This window comes from Hippocampus zosterae, chromosome 1 (genome assembly GCF_025434085.1).
Source record: "Hippocampus zosterae strain Florida chromosome 1, ASM2543408v3, whole genome shotgun sequence".
NCBI lineage: Eukaryota > Metazoa > Chordata > Actinopteri > Syngnathiformes > Syngnathidae > Hippocampus > Hippocampus zosterae.
Genome location: NC_067451.1, coordinates 17,462,511 through 17,477,297, shown reverse-complemented (window position 1 = coordinate 17,477,297; position 14,787 = coordinate 17,462,511).

Here is a 14,787-nt window from a genome sequence, read left to right as displayed (position 1 = left end):
AATAAATGAATTACGAAGACAGTAGAAAGCACAAAAAACAGTCAAGCTATAAATCAAGTCCCATGCTGAATCAAAATCCAAAGAATACCAATGACTTTTAAGACAAATTTTAAAGATGGCCAGCGAGGGGGCTTCCCGAACGTTCCGTGGGAGGTCATTCCAGAAAGAAGGACCAGCAACGGAAAAGGTTGGATCCCCTCTGAGCCTCCGCTTAGTTCTCAGTACCTCTAATTGTGTCTGGTCTGCAGACCTGAGGCACCGTGCACGTACGTAGGGGCGGAGGAGCTCATAGAGGTTTCGGTGGGGCCAGGCCAGTTAAAGATTTGACAATAAATCATAGGATCTTAAAAATAACTCTGAAATGTATCGGGAGCCAGTGAAGGGATGCCAGAGTAGGAGTCATATGTGCTCCCTCTTATGGGTACCAGTCAAGAGGCGAGCAGCAGCATTCTGGACCAACTGGAGACGCTTCATGAAGGTTTGGCTGACTCCAAAGTAAAGTGCATTGCTCTCATCCAGCCAGGATGTGACAAAGGCATGAATGACTGTTACAAAGTATTCTTAAGAAAGGAGAGGCTTTACTTTAGCCAGATGCCTAAGATGAAAGAAGCTGGTTTTAACAATGGCACCATTTTGCTGGTTCAATTTATAATCACTGTCCAGTTTTAGACCCAAGTTCGATTGTTTTAAGATAAGGAGCCAGGGGGCCCAAGTCCCCAGGATGGGATGTACAAGGGCCACTGGAACCAAACACCATCACTTCTCTCTTCTTTTAATTGAAATTCAAGAAATTTCTAATGAAAATTGAATATTTTTATCCACATAAAAAGGGTCGCGAGCATGCTGGGGCCCAACACAGCTGTCTTCGGGCAGACGGTAGGGGACACCCCGAACTGTTGCCAGGCAATCGCAGGGCACACATCGACGAACAACCATTCGCACATACAATCACACCTGGGGACAATTTAGAGTGTGACAGTGATTTTGAATGACTGCTTTGTCTTTATGTGCCCTGTGACTGGATGGCAACTAGTTCAGGGTGTCTAAATTTGCTACTACTCAGCCACTAAAGCCACCTGCGAGAAATTTCTTTGAAATGTAAATATACTTGGACAAGCGGCAAAAAATGCCCCACATTTGCATTTGTCAGTAAAATATGCAACAAAGGAATGGAAACTTTTTTTTTTGTAGCATTTTATGCCGATTTGGCGTCGTCCTCTCCATCTGCCTGTCTGGATGTGAGCCCGCTAGCCTCTCCTTTTCCTTGTCGCCCGAAAGCTCGGCTAAATCCGCGCAAGCCTAATGTTTATCCGATACGCAAAATAATTACTCAAAAGTGTTTTTCTTAATCCGGATAATTAGAGCGCGAAGAGGGAGATCAGTGTCACCGTGTAGCCCCTCGCCAGCTCTCCACCTCCCTGTCGATTGACTTCCCGGTCGCCGCTGGTTTCAGGTGAAGACGGCACCGGATAAAGGTTAGATTAGGCCTAATCCGGAGCAGCAGCGGCCCTTAATCTGTTATGATACAAGGATGATCGCTTAAAAGGGTCTGGATCCGCCACGGCTCTGCCTCCGCTCAGGCTAGAAAAACGCTTCACTCGGGACGAGTGTTTAAAAATGCGGCGAGGTGGCGCTCGCGGACGGAGTGGGGTTATGGATGCCATTTCTGGATGTCGTTTCCTGGCGTAGGGTGGACAGAATGTCAACGTCAATAAATTCCAGGTTCCTGCTGAGATTCCAGGAATCACCGAATTGCTCCCATTACAGTTGAGAGGTGTGACCGGGGACCCAAAGACTGCACAGAAACTCGGAGCAGCAGCGGCCCTTAATCTGTTATGATACAAGGATGATCGCTTAAAAGGGCCTGGATCCGCCACGGCTCTGCCTCCGCTCAGGCTAGAAAAACGCTTGACTCGGGACGAGTGTTTAAAAATGCGGTGAGGTGGCGCTCGCGGACGGAGTGGGGTTATGGATGCCATTTCTGGATGTCGTTTCCTGGCATAGGGTGGACAGAATGTCAACGTCAATAAATTCCAGGTTCCTGCTGAGATTCCAGGAATCACCGAATTGTTCCCATTACAGTTGAGAGGGGCGACCGGGGACCCAAAGACTGCACAGAAACTCAAAAGAATGGCTTTTAAAAAAAAATAATTAAAAAACCCCAATAAAAATCAAGAATATGTAGCATGATTTAAGCACAATTACCTACCAATAGAGTAGCAAAGTTTCACTTGGCAAGATCAGATGATAGCTAGCCTCAAAACCTACGCCCAGATATCTTAAAACAAATGTACTGATACTGTATGTACCTGTAGAATTATGGTCCAGTAGTACCATGACTTATTTAGTTTTTCTGCTCTATGGTCCGAGCCAAAATTGTAGGTACAAACAAAATGACACATATGCTTGAGAAAAGTGGACTTTAGATTGATATGATTACTTGGATTGAACTTGGTTGATATCTTACATTTGATACAAAATCAGTGATCAGAATTTGCGTGCTCTATCAATGATGTCATTGATCGCATCAATCAAAATCAGACATTACAGCAATCACAACCTAATTCAGTACGGAGTCGTTTGTATGACGGAAAGCCATAATTTCCTGTGGCAGCCATCCTAGGCCACAGATGCCAAAAACGATACATGTCAAAGATTGAGATGCAAGTGAAGCTAATAGGATAAATATATCAAGTCTAGCTTTTGATGAGTGTAATAACCTTTAACGGGACTGCTGATTGTCGACAAGGAAGCAGTGTGTGCATGCATCACTCAAACAAGACGTAGTATTGAATATAAATTGCTTGATTAGCGCGTCAGCTAAATGAGAAGGCATCCATTTGTTTAACTCTCATCTGAATGTGATTTTCGGCTGATTTCCAATAATCAATAACAAGCCTTCATTAGCCCGCCGTACCGAAGACTGGATAAACAGCGGCGGTGTCGGCCGGGTGGAAAAACGCCAGGCAAAATGTCATTTGACAGGATGCTCCAGCATCGTCATTTCGATAATGAAGCTCTTTTAGGCAAGTGGCGTGGAGTTATTTCCTGGGCGATCAATATGGATGGTAAAAATCAGTCGATAAACATATGCGTAAATTGATTCCATCTGCTTATTATCATATAAAGCAGCCTGGTAAATGTGCAAGTCATTACCAGCTGGTGATGCGTCTTGGAGAGGCGATTCTCACGAGTATTTTGTATGATTTGACACAATAGACGAATGCTTGGTGATTCATGGTAAACACTGGTCGACAGTATTTTTGTGGCCAAAGTTGAAGAGGAGTTTTGTGTTTTATGATGATCATTGGAACTACGCGTCCCAAACTCCGCTTGGGAATGACGAAAGAAAAACAATACCTAATTTAGCATTACCCATCTGTCCAATATACAGTGGTGCCCTGAGATATTAACTTCATTAGTTCCATGACCAGTTCAGGGTGGACCCTGCCTTCTGCCTGAAGACCGCTGGAATAGGCTCCAGCACGCCCGCGACCCTCGTGAGGAGAAGTGGATTGGAAAATGGATGGATGAAAATGCCCTTCCAGCCTCTTCGCCCGCAATAACACAAAACATGTTCTGATGTCTATTTGAATGAAGAAAAGTAACATGCAATAATAATTCACAAAAAAACTGAAGGAATAATTCATATTAATAGTCATAGAATTGAAGAGAATTAACCCATTTTTTGTCACACTGCCCCAATTGAATGGCCATTGTGCTCGCTCTTCTGCTGTGCCCACCTTAGTCAGCTGGGGGCTGTACAAAACAGACAGAGTGGAATAAAGTACTGTTCAGTGAGTTGTCTCAGCTCCATTTTCGGCTGATCAGGACATCACTAATATTATTCAGTCTGTGCAGAGGATAAAGAATATAACTGAGTACTGTGAAACTGTCTGTCTACATGTCTTGCTGCAGTGTTTGTGTTCAATCATTTACTGTAATGCACACCAGATTGTTTTTTGCATTAGCATTAAGCTAGCAGACCGAAAGGCCAAGTTATGTGGAAGATTTAATTCTCTTTGTTTTATGTTTAGTTTTGCAGAAAACAAAAACCAGGGGTAGCAATAAACAGTTTGAAGCCTCTTCAAACAGACAAATGACATCTCATAAGCACTAAAGTGAACTTTCTATGTACTTTTTTGTGTTGTGTAGGAACTTTTGATCGACAGTTTGTGGCTCGACCAGAGATGTGCGGCGTTCCTCCCAGCCCGTCTGCAGCTTGAGCCGTCTGTAAAGGGCAAAAAAGAGGAAGAAATCAATGGCAGCCTGTCAAATGTAAATAAGGTCTTATCGGGGCATCGAGTTGGCGAATGTTCCACTCGCTTGCCTGTCATTTAACCACATCCTCCATATTTCTGACCCCCAGTGCGGGAGTTCTCATCATCACGCGTGTTTGACATCTCTTCGGTGTGTGCATGTGTGTGTGCGAGTGTGTGCGAGTGTGTGCTACATCACTTTTCATTTATTGAAATGAGCAAGCTCTCCAGCTACTATCGACTCGGTGGGATTAAGATGCTGGGGCAGAAGAGGTGCGTTCCCGCGAGGCCGGGGCCAGGGTGACCCCGTACAAAGACAAAGTTCAATAGGGGAGAGAGAAGGGTGAGCTCTCGGTGGGCACAGATTAGGGGGCCCCCTCCTCCTTCTGGGGTCCCCAGAGGCAGCAAGGGACGGAGAAGTGTGGAATGATACGATGTGTCTTTTTGTGCCACACGCACACACGAGGCCAAAGTGAAATGACACCGCCTCTGTGATCACATTGCAACCCTACTGGGCCAGACTGCAGAGAACTGATTTGTTAAAGGAAAATGCTGATAGGATGTTCATGATTGTATCAAATTTTAATGTTACATTTCCCACCTTCTTCAGTACCCCCCCCTCCCCCCCGAGAACATTAATGTTACTGCACCAAACAAAAATTACGACTATCCATTCATCCATCCATCTATCCATCAATTTTCTGATCCGCTTTATCCTCACAAGGGTCGCGGGCGTGTTGGAGCCCATCCCATTTGTCTTCGGGCAGTCAGCAAGGAACACGCTGAACTGGTTGCCAACCATTCGTAGGGCACACAGACGAACAACCATTCACGCTCTCACACACACACACCGGGGGACAATTTTGAGTGCTCCTTTCACAAAAACCTGAACATGTTGTGTTTTTGTCAGAAACGTCATCTTTCAAGATTCATCTTCCGAGCCGCTTGATCCTCACTAGGGTCGCGGGGGGCGCTGGAGCCTATCCCAGCCGTCTTCGGGCAGTAGGCGGGGGACACCCTGAATTGGTTGCCAGCCAATCGCAGGGCACACAGAGACGAACAACCATGCACGCTCACATTCACACCTAGGGACAATTTAGAGTGTCCAATCAGCCTGCCATGCATGTTTTTTGGAATGTGGGAGGAAACCGGAGCACCCGGAGAAAACCCACGCAGGCCTGGGGAGAACATGCAAACTCCACACAGGGAGGCCGGAGCTGGAATTGAACCCGGTACCTCTGCACTGTGAAGCCGACGTGCTACCCACTGGACTACCGGGCCGCCCCATCTTTCAAGATGTGATTGTTTAAAACTACGCTGAATGGGTATCTGATATTTGGTAGAGTAAAAAGTGTCAAAATTAGGCCATCTATTACCTCCAAAGCGTAAAAAAATGTGTCTGTGTGAAGTGGTAATGCAGCTTTCAGCGATTTTTAATTGCTTTCTGGCTTTCTTATCCGCCCACTTTTTTTTTTTCGCCTTTCAAGCTGCGATTACTCAATGTCTAATTTATTTTATTTTTGCTGCGTTTGCACACTTTTCCCACCAGGAACAAAGTACCCGTACGGTTTTTGCTGTCTGAGGGCATGGAGGTGACTGGGGATTGGCTAATATTGGGGTGTAAGTTTCTGCGCGAAGTATCATTATCGTCTTCATCATCCTCATTGTGGTGGTGGTGGTGGTAGTGGTCACACATGCCTCCCCCCTTTTCTCTTTTTGAGTGAGGGGAAAAAAAATAATTGGATTCTTTCCCACAAATACATTGCCTTCACCCCTGAGCTTAATTAACTAACACTCAGCTTCCATTCTGCTGTGAGAAAGAAAGGCAAGCCCAGCTGTTATTGCCCACTGGCCTTTATTACCACGGCTAAACAATCATGTGGGTTATTAGGCCCCCTTGTTGGAAATGCTCTTTTTTTACCTGATACTAATACGCTTATTTTGATGGAAGCACAATTTAAAAAAATATATATTTACAGGAATGAACAAACCCTGTGTCAAGCAGTGTCTGCCCTCCACAGGTCCGGAGTGGAAAGGTATTGATTGCAAAGTACGAAATGCTACACGATATAACTGGAACAGGTTTGCAAACTCGACTGTTTTTGCAAGCAGGAGTACTCTGGTGAAAATGTTGGTACTTTTAGGGACCTGATGTATAAAGCCCCTAAAGCAAGGGTGCCCAAACCTTTTGGATCGAAGATCTACTTTTTGATCAACTAACCTCACGGGATCTACCCTTACCGGCGCGCGCACACACACACACACACACACACACACAAATTTAAGATTTACCTGCTTTATTTAATTTTTTATTTTTTATTTTTTTGTGAAAATGAGACTGATTAGTGTGCAGTGTATATTAACACAACATATATTACTAACATGTACAAAGACACACAAATATTTGTTTGTTTTTTTTCATCTCGACACTCCTCGGATCTACTTGGGACCTGTCTTAGATTTACCGTTAGATCAGGATCTACCTAATGGGCACCCCTGCCCTAAAGCATAGGTGTCAAACTCAGGTCCTGGAGGGCCGCTGTCCTGCACGTTTTCCAAGTCTCCCTGTGCAGCACACCTGATTCAAATGAACAGGTTCAATGTCAGGCTTCCGCAGAGCTTGCTGATGATCTGATCATTTGAATCAGGTGTGTTGGAACAGGGAGACTTGGAAAACCTGCAGGACAGTGCCCCTCCAGGACCTGAGTTTGACACCCCTGCCCTAAAGCCGACACAGTATACCACTCTGGAAACTAAGCAAAGGTGTCAAATCCAGATCCAGAAAGTAAATCCTGCCACAGTTTGGCTTTAGCCACAGGTGCTTCACAATCCAAACTGAAGCAGCTACTTCCTGGACTTGGATTTGCCACTTCTGAATGTAAGCACAACTTATCCCACAACAACTCTTACACTAATTAAAGTGAGAAAAAAATTCTAACATAGCAAGGATGCATGGAAAAGTCCGAAAGAAGTATGACTGAAATGGAATGTTAAACTGGTCATTTTAGTTTGAAACAACTTTTGGGCAAGTTGCAGGGCTCAAGCTTTGGCAAACTTCTACTAATTTCAAGATGAAATTGAGTGGATATGTCTCTTACTTGTTAACGGAACACATAAACAGTCTCAACGACTCCTGCCAGAACTGGAGAGGGAGGTGGATATTTTGGCTCAAAGCAGTCCGTTTGGGCGAATTTCAGTACTCGTACTGATAGTCTTACTAGACAAATTGGCCCAGTGCATGTGTTTTACCAATCAACATGAAATCACTTGGATAATTCTATCATAGCACCCACACGGAAATGGTTCAAAGACCTATGATGGAAAATGAACAAAAGAGTCGGTAATTCTGCTTTCGACGGCTATTTTGAGTAAATTCCAGGGCTCACACTTTGACAAAAACTCAAACTCCAATTGGATCCTTTTACCAGTTTTAAATATTGATTTGATTGATTGTATTTTGTGGATCAAAACTAAACTCACAAACATTTCTCAAAGACAGAAATTAAACAGGAATTTGGAAATGGTGAATTGAAAAAGCACTTTTCAGGGAAATTGAAGGGCTTGCACATGATTACCATTTAGTGGTAGTCATGTTTAATTAGCATTAGGATTATGAAGTGGCAACAAAAAGTTTGAGAAGACTTGCCTTTGAGACTACATGTTAGCAGCGTGCTACCTAAGTAGCCCGCGCATGTGTACGACATCAGTCAATAGTCTAACAAATAGAGGCCTTGACCGCAAACACCACAAGACACAACAATCCATCCTGGCATTAACAGTAAAGAAAAACAGCAATTCAAGTCGACAGCGGCTTGTGCATTTAGCAGGTCTACTTTATTACCGCGCCTATTGTTTTACGGCTCAGCGCAGGGACACGACACACCCGTCAGCCCCCTGTGCTTCGACCATTATAACTCTTTCTCAGGTCCTCGAGGACACTTTGTAAGGAGGGGGGAGCCTTTTTGCAGTCACTACACACGTGCACACACACATACTTTGGACCGGTCTCTAAAGCTCCATTTTTGTTGTTCCATTTCTCCTCTGTATCTCCCCAGAGGAGTTGGCTCATTTTAATATAAATAGAACGCTTCATCATGCAGTGGCACAAACTTACCCATGTTGCATCACTCCCGCAGCATTAGCGAAGGCGAAAGGAGGGCGCGCACGCTAGGACTCGCTGTTTGAAATGATTGATGGCATCCTCAGGAGAAGATAAAATGACATTGCCGCAGCACGTTAGATTTTGTGTAAATATTGATCACATTTTGTCTGATTCTTTTTTTGTTCCCAAAAAATGAATCCAATTCAAATACACATGTTTTGGATCATATTTAAATGGAAAATCTAAAAGAAAACTGAAATATCGGAAACTGGAAACTATGCAGGAGATCGGCACTGCGAAGAACTCTTATGAGGAACTGCAAAAAGATTTCCACTTGCGAATGATGCCAAGTTGGCTGCTGCGAAGACTTCCACCCCTGTTCATGCATTTGTGTGTCACACCCCATTTTCAGATGCGCGAGGGGCGTGTAAAGACCCTCGGAGCACCGGAGAGCCTGGTAAGGCACAACGCGGTCTGCCAAATTTCCCAAAACAGTAAACTAGACTTGCTTTGGCACAAGGTTTTTACTTGAGGCGCACGAGGACCTGTCTTCCAAAATAAGGCCCGTTGTCCTACTTTTGGCCAGGTTCTGTCTGAAAAGACGCAGGTCAATCAATGCCAAATCTACACTGAACACGCTTCTCGCGTTACACACTTTTGTGACAACAGCAAACTTCGCTTCCTGTGTGAGTACAAATGACAGATGACCCTTGACTCTGCTGTCCAAAGAGAAAATTGCAGAAGACCAAAGAAATGAACAATAAACTGAAGCGTATGCGCACCACGCTTTCATCAACATCCCAAAACACCACAAGGATCACATCTGCACCCTCCCTCAGCTCTGGGATTTCGACTCGTGACTCTGTAGTGGTAAAGAGGGCCGGCGGGGCTGAGGATACCGCCCGAGGCGCTCAGAGGAACGCTCTGGACGGCTAAAGCCGCCCTGCCGTGGAGTAATTGTGCAGGCTGTGGACGCGTGGGCCGTGTTGGCTAACAAGAAGCACAAGAGGTCTTCATTTAGCTATCGGGCCAGCGTGTTTCCCAGGGGACGGTCGAGAGTGCAGCTGCTGTCCTCGCTCCCAATCAACACATCAAACGCGGACCCCGACTCGGTAAGCCCTCTCTCCACCTCCTTCCTTGCTGCCGTCTCCTTGCGAGTGAGGCGAAGAAGGAGGCAAGATGGTGGCGGCGGGCAGAGATGCAGCGGTGAATACTGAGCGCCGGCTTTAGCGCGCCCTGGCTAAAGGACCCTGGTGCATTTATTGCTTTGATATGAACACAAAAGAGATTGCATATGTCCGAGTCGACACAGTCTCAATGCTAAATAAGAGAGGTGGAACGGTAAGCCCCGCCCTCCTCTAAAAACCTCGGCTTGGTACTTTTCCCTTGTTTTTAAGATCACCTTTTGTTCATGTCGGGTGCAATACGGGGAATAAAAAAAAACGCAAAATGTGAAAGTTTATTGCTTTTGTGGAAACCGGAACACAATTAATGAAACGAGAAATAGAATGTCTGTAGTTGGGCTTCTCTTTAGGATGTTGTAACATCAATGGATTGTCTTCCTTTTCGAGAATTGCTGCCTTTTTGTCTGAAAAATAATTTGCAAAATCAATCATTTCTCCTTTTTTGGAAAGCATATCATCATGTTTTTTTTTTAATTATATGCAGATGGTTTGCCTCCTTCTCTGATAGTGCAACATCAGTTATGTTTTTTAAGGAATGTGAAAAACATTTTGTTTTTCAGAAAAGTAAACAAACGCTGTCTTCAGAAAATTCCATCATCAATAGTTTGCCTTCTTTTTCAGGCAGTACAACAGTTCCTCTTCTCTTGAGGAAAGCGCAGAATGAAATATTTGTTGTCTTTTGAGATCAATCATTTACTCGCCTCTTACCTCTCTTGACCATTGAAGCAAACTTAAAAGACGACTTTATGCCACCAAATTTTCAATTGTCGGGATGCATGTCAAACGACCCAGTCTTGCTATACCGACACGCCCACGTTTGGCGCAGAGAGTAGTCAGCCAAATTCCTGGACAAGCACAGAGCCTTGTGCCTTCACAAAATTCAAGATATGCCTGCATTTCAGCATGTGCCGTCGACCAAAATAGAACCAACCCCTCATGTGGTTTGACACATGAGGTGGTATGCTTTGGTTTTGAGTCATGAAATAGTTTTATGACAAAGGATAGAAAAGATTGAGTTTTCTCAATACTTCTGGACATAAGCGTATGTGACATATCAAAGCACACAACAGCCTTTACTGTTACGTGTGTGACAGCTACATATGTTGATGTTAACCCCCTGTGGGGATTGTGTTTGATGTGAATGTTTGTGTGTCCGTCACAGGTGGGACACAATGAGATGGGTGGCTGAGCGGGCGCCTCCCACCATTAAAGCACTAAATGGGATGAGGAGGGTCCCTCCAGGGAGGTCAAGGTCAGCCGGTTCCTGATGAAGGTACCAAAATGGAGGCCGGAGCGCACCATTCCAAGGTTATTACAATGTGGTTTTTTTAACATCACAAGATGCAAAGAAACCTCCAATTAATTATTTCAATAATTTTGGACATTCACATGTGAGCGATCATATCATGAAATTCAAGTACCTCAATAAGTTATCGCACATGGTTTTGATGAGATTCAAATGTTTTTTTTTGTTTGGTTGTTTTTCCTTAAAATAGGGAATAAGCAAAGACATATCTGCACTAGGCTCAAAATACTTTTTCTTTGAGGAGCAATTTTGCTCATCAATGACTTGATTGAGGAACAAATTACAAATTTTAGTGAGCATTATTTGGCAGTTAAACCCAAGGACCAGATCTCACGGTTTTATGAAACAATAAAAAAAAAAAAAATGGACAATACAACAGGGCAGTTGACTGTAGGGCTGCAGCTATTGAATGTTTCAGTATTTATTGATACTGAAAATTCTATAAAATAGTTTGGATTCCGGCAAAGGATGTGTAGGATTGGTCTCCTTTTCATACAATCAACATATTGTATTTCTTGTGTGCATGGCAGCAAACAGTATTTTGTGTTCTACAAACATTTTCTAGAAATGCAAGTTTGAATTTTGAGCACCCAATCCCTCGGCACTTGTTGACCTCAGTTAGAATTTACTTGTGAAATGTATCAAAGCAAAGTAGTGGGTGCTCCTCATTCCATTTTAATGAGGCTTATAAACAATGCCAAGTTACCAGCAATCCAATACCAATCAGGGTATCAATAAAATATCATCAGCGAGTAATGATATTTGCAGACACTGCCGCCGACCATTCACTGGCATCACACCACCGCCGCATCTGGTTTCCAAATAGATAAATTTGACCTCCAGCACTGAGGGTATTTCACTTAGAGCTGCCAGACGCACCCCCCCCCCCTCGACAAAAAGTATTTATTAACATCCACCTTCTGCCCCACTCAGCCTCCTCCCTTAAAAAAATAAATTAGGGGTGGCCGTTCCCCTGGCTGCTGCCGGGGAATCAAACTCCAAAAAGATTATTCCACATAATTATACTAAAGGGCAATTGGTTGATATGGGGCGAGGTCGGAGGTCGTGGCCCGGTAGAAGCAATCTGCGGTCTGAGGGTGGCAGCCGCTAATACGCCGGCGTCCCACCTTATTCCCTCGAGCTGATTGCTGCCTGTCACCTCCCTTCAACTTATGTAAATTGCTTTGCTGCAGGAAGGGGAGTGCGGGGGTTGGCTGTATATAATATTTGTGTATGTGTGCGGGGGGGGGGGGGCACGTGTGTCCACCAGCCATTGCTGCGTGGGCCTAGTTACTGAGTGGTAATGGCTCGACGGGGGCGATCACAGGCAGACGTGTTCTTGACTCACTCCCCTTAATGGCGTCTCCTCCTCGGGCTACAATTGAGCAGCCCTAATATGACCTCGGGCACAAGATGAAAATTCAATAATTTGTCTCGGTCAAGTGACAGAAGTTCCAATCATTCTATGCTGGGATGACATCTGGGCACCACGTGGGATACCTTTTCTCGAATAAACGTGCGCAGTGTGAATAGTTTGTTTTCTGTCTGAAACATCACTAGTTTGTCCTCTTTCGGGAGGTGCAATATTAATTAGGTAGCCGTTGTTTTATGAAAGTGCAACACCAGTTGTCTTCATTTTAGGAAAGTGCCACGTCAATAGTTTTTCTTCTGTTTACGAAAGTGCAACATGAAAAGTGTCGTCTTGCTAAGAAAGTACAACATCAATGCTTGATCTTCATTTACAGGAAGCACTATGTCAACTGCTTGTATTTTTTTTAAGAAAGTGTGGATAGTTTGCTTCATTTTAGTAAAAACATGCAGGGCCCTAGTTCCTTGCCTATCACAAATCTTGGGCAAAGCGCAGTCTAACTGTGATTTTTTTTTTTTCATCAATAGAGCAAAACTTAAATTGTTTTCATAACATGTCTTTTTTGCATAATCATCCAGCCCTGGTGTGATGTCACTGGAACCAGCGTTTCTATGACAGCTCCACACTTAAACCATATGGGAACACCAGATGATGCATCCTAAAAGAGGATGTGTCTATAGACATGAAGTCAAACCTGATCTTCTTTTGACCATACTCTGAATCTTGTCATGGCATCCTACAATACTTCTCTGGTAATTTAATTTAAAACAACCACAAATGCTGCATTGTGATCCTGGGCTCTTTTTTTACCTTGTTGAGTGGCTGCCATGTTGAAACAAATAGTCTTTATGTGATAGCCCCATATAATAAGTTATAATGAACATGCGTCATCAACCACCCAAGGCTTGCTCATCGATGGTCTCGGGAGTTATCGGCAATGAGCATGCAGTCTAACATCCAGGATTCATGATGTTTGCCATGAGGACTGTTTAGCATTAAGTGTGAAATACCCAACCCAGATTCTATCGTTGGCCCAAATACAATGTGAGGTTCTGATTAAGGCAGTGGTGCCCAAGTCCAGTTCTATGTCTTTCTTCTCCAAAACATCTAATTCAGATGATCAGTTTATCAGCAAGCTTTTCAGAAGCCTGCTCAGCCATGTGAAACTGAAAACAAAGACTATTCCATAGCCAGAACAATGCTGTCATATTTTTGGGGCACCGTAATGTGGCGATAACGGCATATATAAGACTTCTTCATTTATTTATTTATTGTGGCGAATATATATATATATATATATATATATATTTGCCTCAGAAATATATTATAATAAAAGTTATTAATCCATTTGGAAGACGTTCGCTGTCGATGGCATGATTAGCGAATTGGGATTTTAGGAGCAAGTCCGAGCCGCAGCTAATGCATATATTTGAACATCATGATAATCCAACTGTCTGTCGAGTCCTTGCATTAAATCATCCTTGAAATCATATAGCTCTAATTTATATGCATATCAAGAGAACAGCCGTATGCATTTGCCCCACATATAATGAAACAATATTGATTTTACCCCATTTGTCCTGCACAAACGCTAAAAAATAAAGGTCTGATGTGACATGGCAGCGCGGCTTTTTATACGACATGATTATTCCCTTTGGTTGTAAATTCTGCCACGTTAAGATCTCAGGACCACAAACCACATAAAATGCAATCAATGGCCGCCTCCCCGTCGCACTGCGACGCTCTCCAAGGCGATGCTTCTTAAATCAAACAAAATAGGGGACGCTGCATAATAGGGCGGCATAAAACTGCTTCATAAACCACGCCAGCGCTGACATGCTGCCAAACGGGCTTCGTGTTTATTTACAACCGCTGTGGCTGGACGTCCAAGAAATCCATTTTATATCAATATTTGACAGCAGCTAGAACTGAAGGGAGACAATGCAACAGGTATGACAAAGTAGGAAAAAAAACCCTCATTGCACAGGTGTGGATGCATGTGTAATTTGTATATATATATATATATAATATTTTATATGTTCCATATATTATACGTTTAAGTTTCCATGGCCACCGGGTTTTGCTGCCAAATTTGAATCTGCCAATCAAAAAGCACAAGGTGAAGCAACACATGCAGATGGACAATATAACAATACTTGCAAGCATATATTCTTTATACTCTGCAAAAATAGACCAATATGATTACACCTTACTGAATTAATGGGTGTATCTCATTGCACATTCCTTGCTCCACTATTTACATGCTAGCATATCCAACCAGAAATCATTGAGGTGGAGGTGCAAGTTGAATGCAAATAACCATAGAGAACCATCAAGAACATTTTTAATTTTCTTTAGGTGGCTAAATGCATTTGAGAAATAGCCTGCATATGGCGCTGTGAGCACAACTTCCGGGTCGCATTCACTGTTTTGAGAAGCGAGGAGCTGGGAACGTTGCAATTAAGAGACATGAGATGAGCTCACCCAGAGTAGTGGTGACTCTTCTTCATTTGTGTCTAAATTAAACTCTCCTCAGGTAGCCGGGGCGGGCACACCAGAAGGCACAG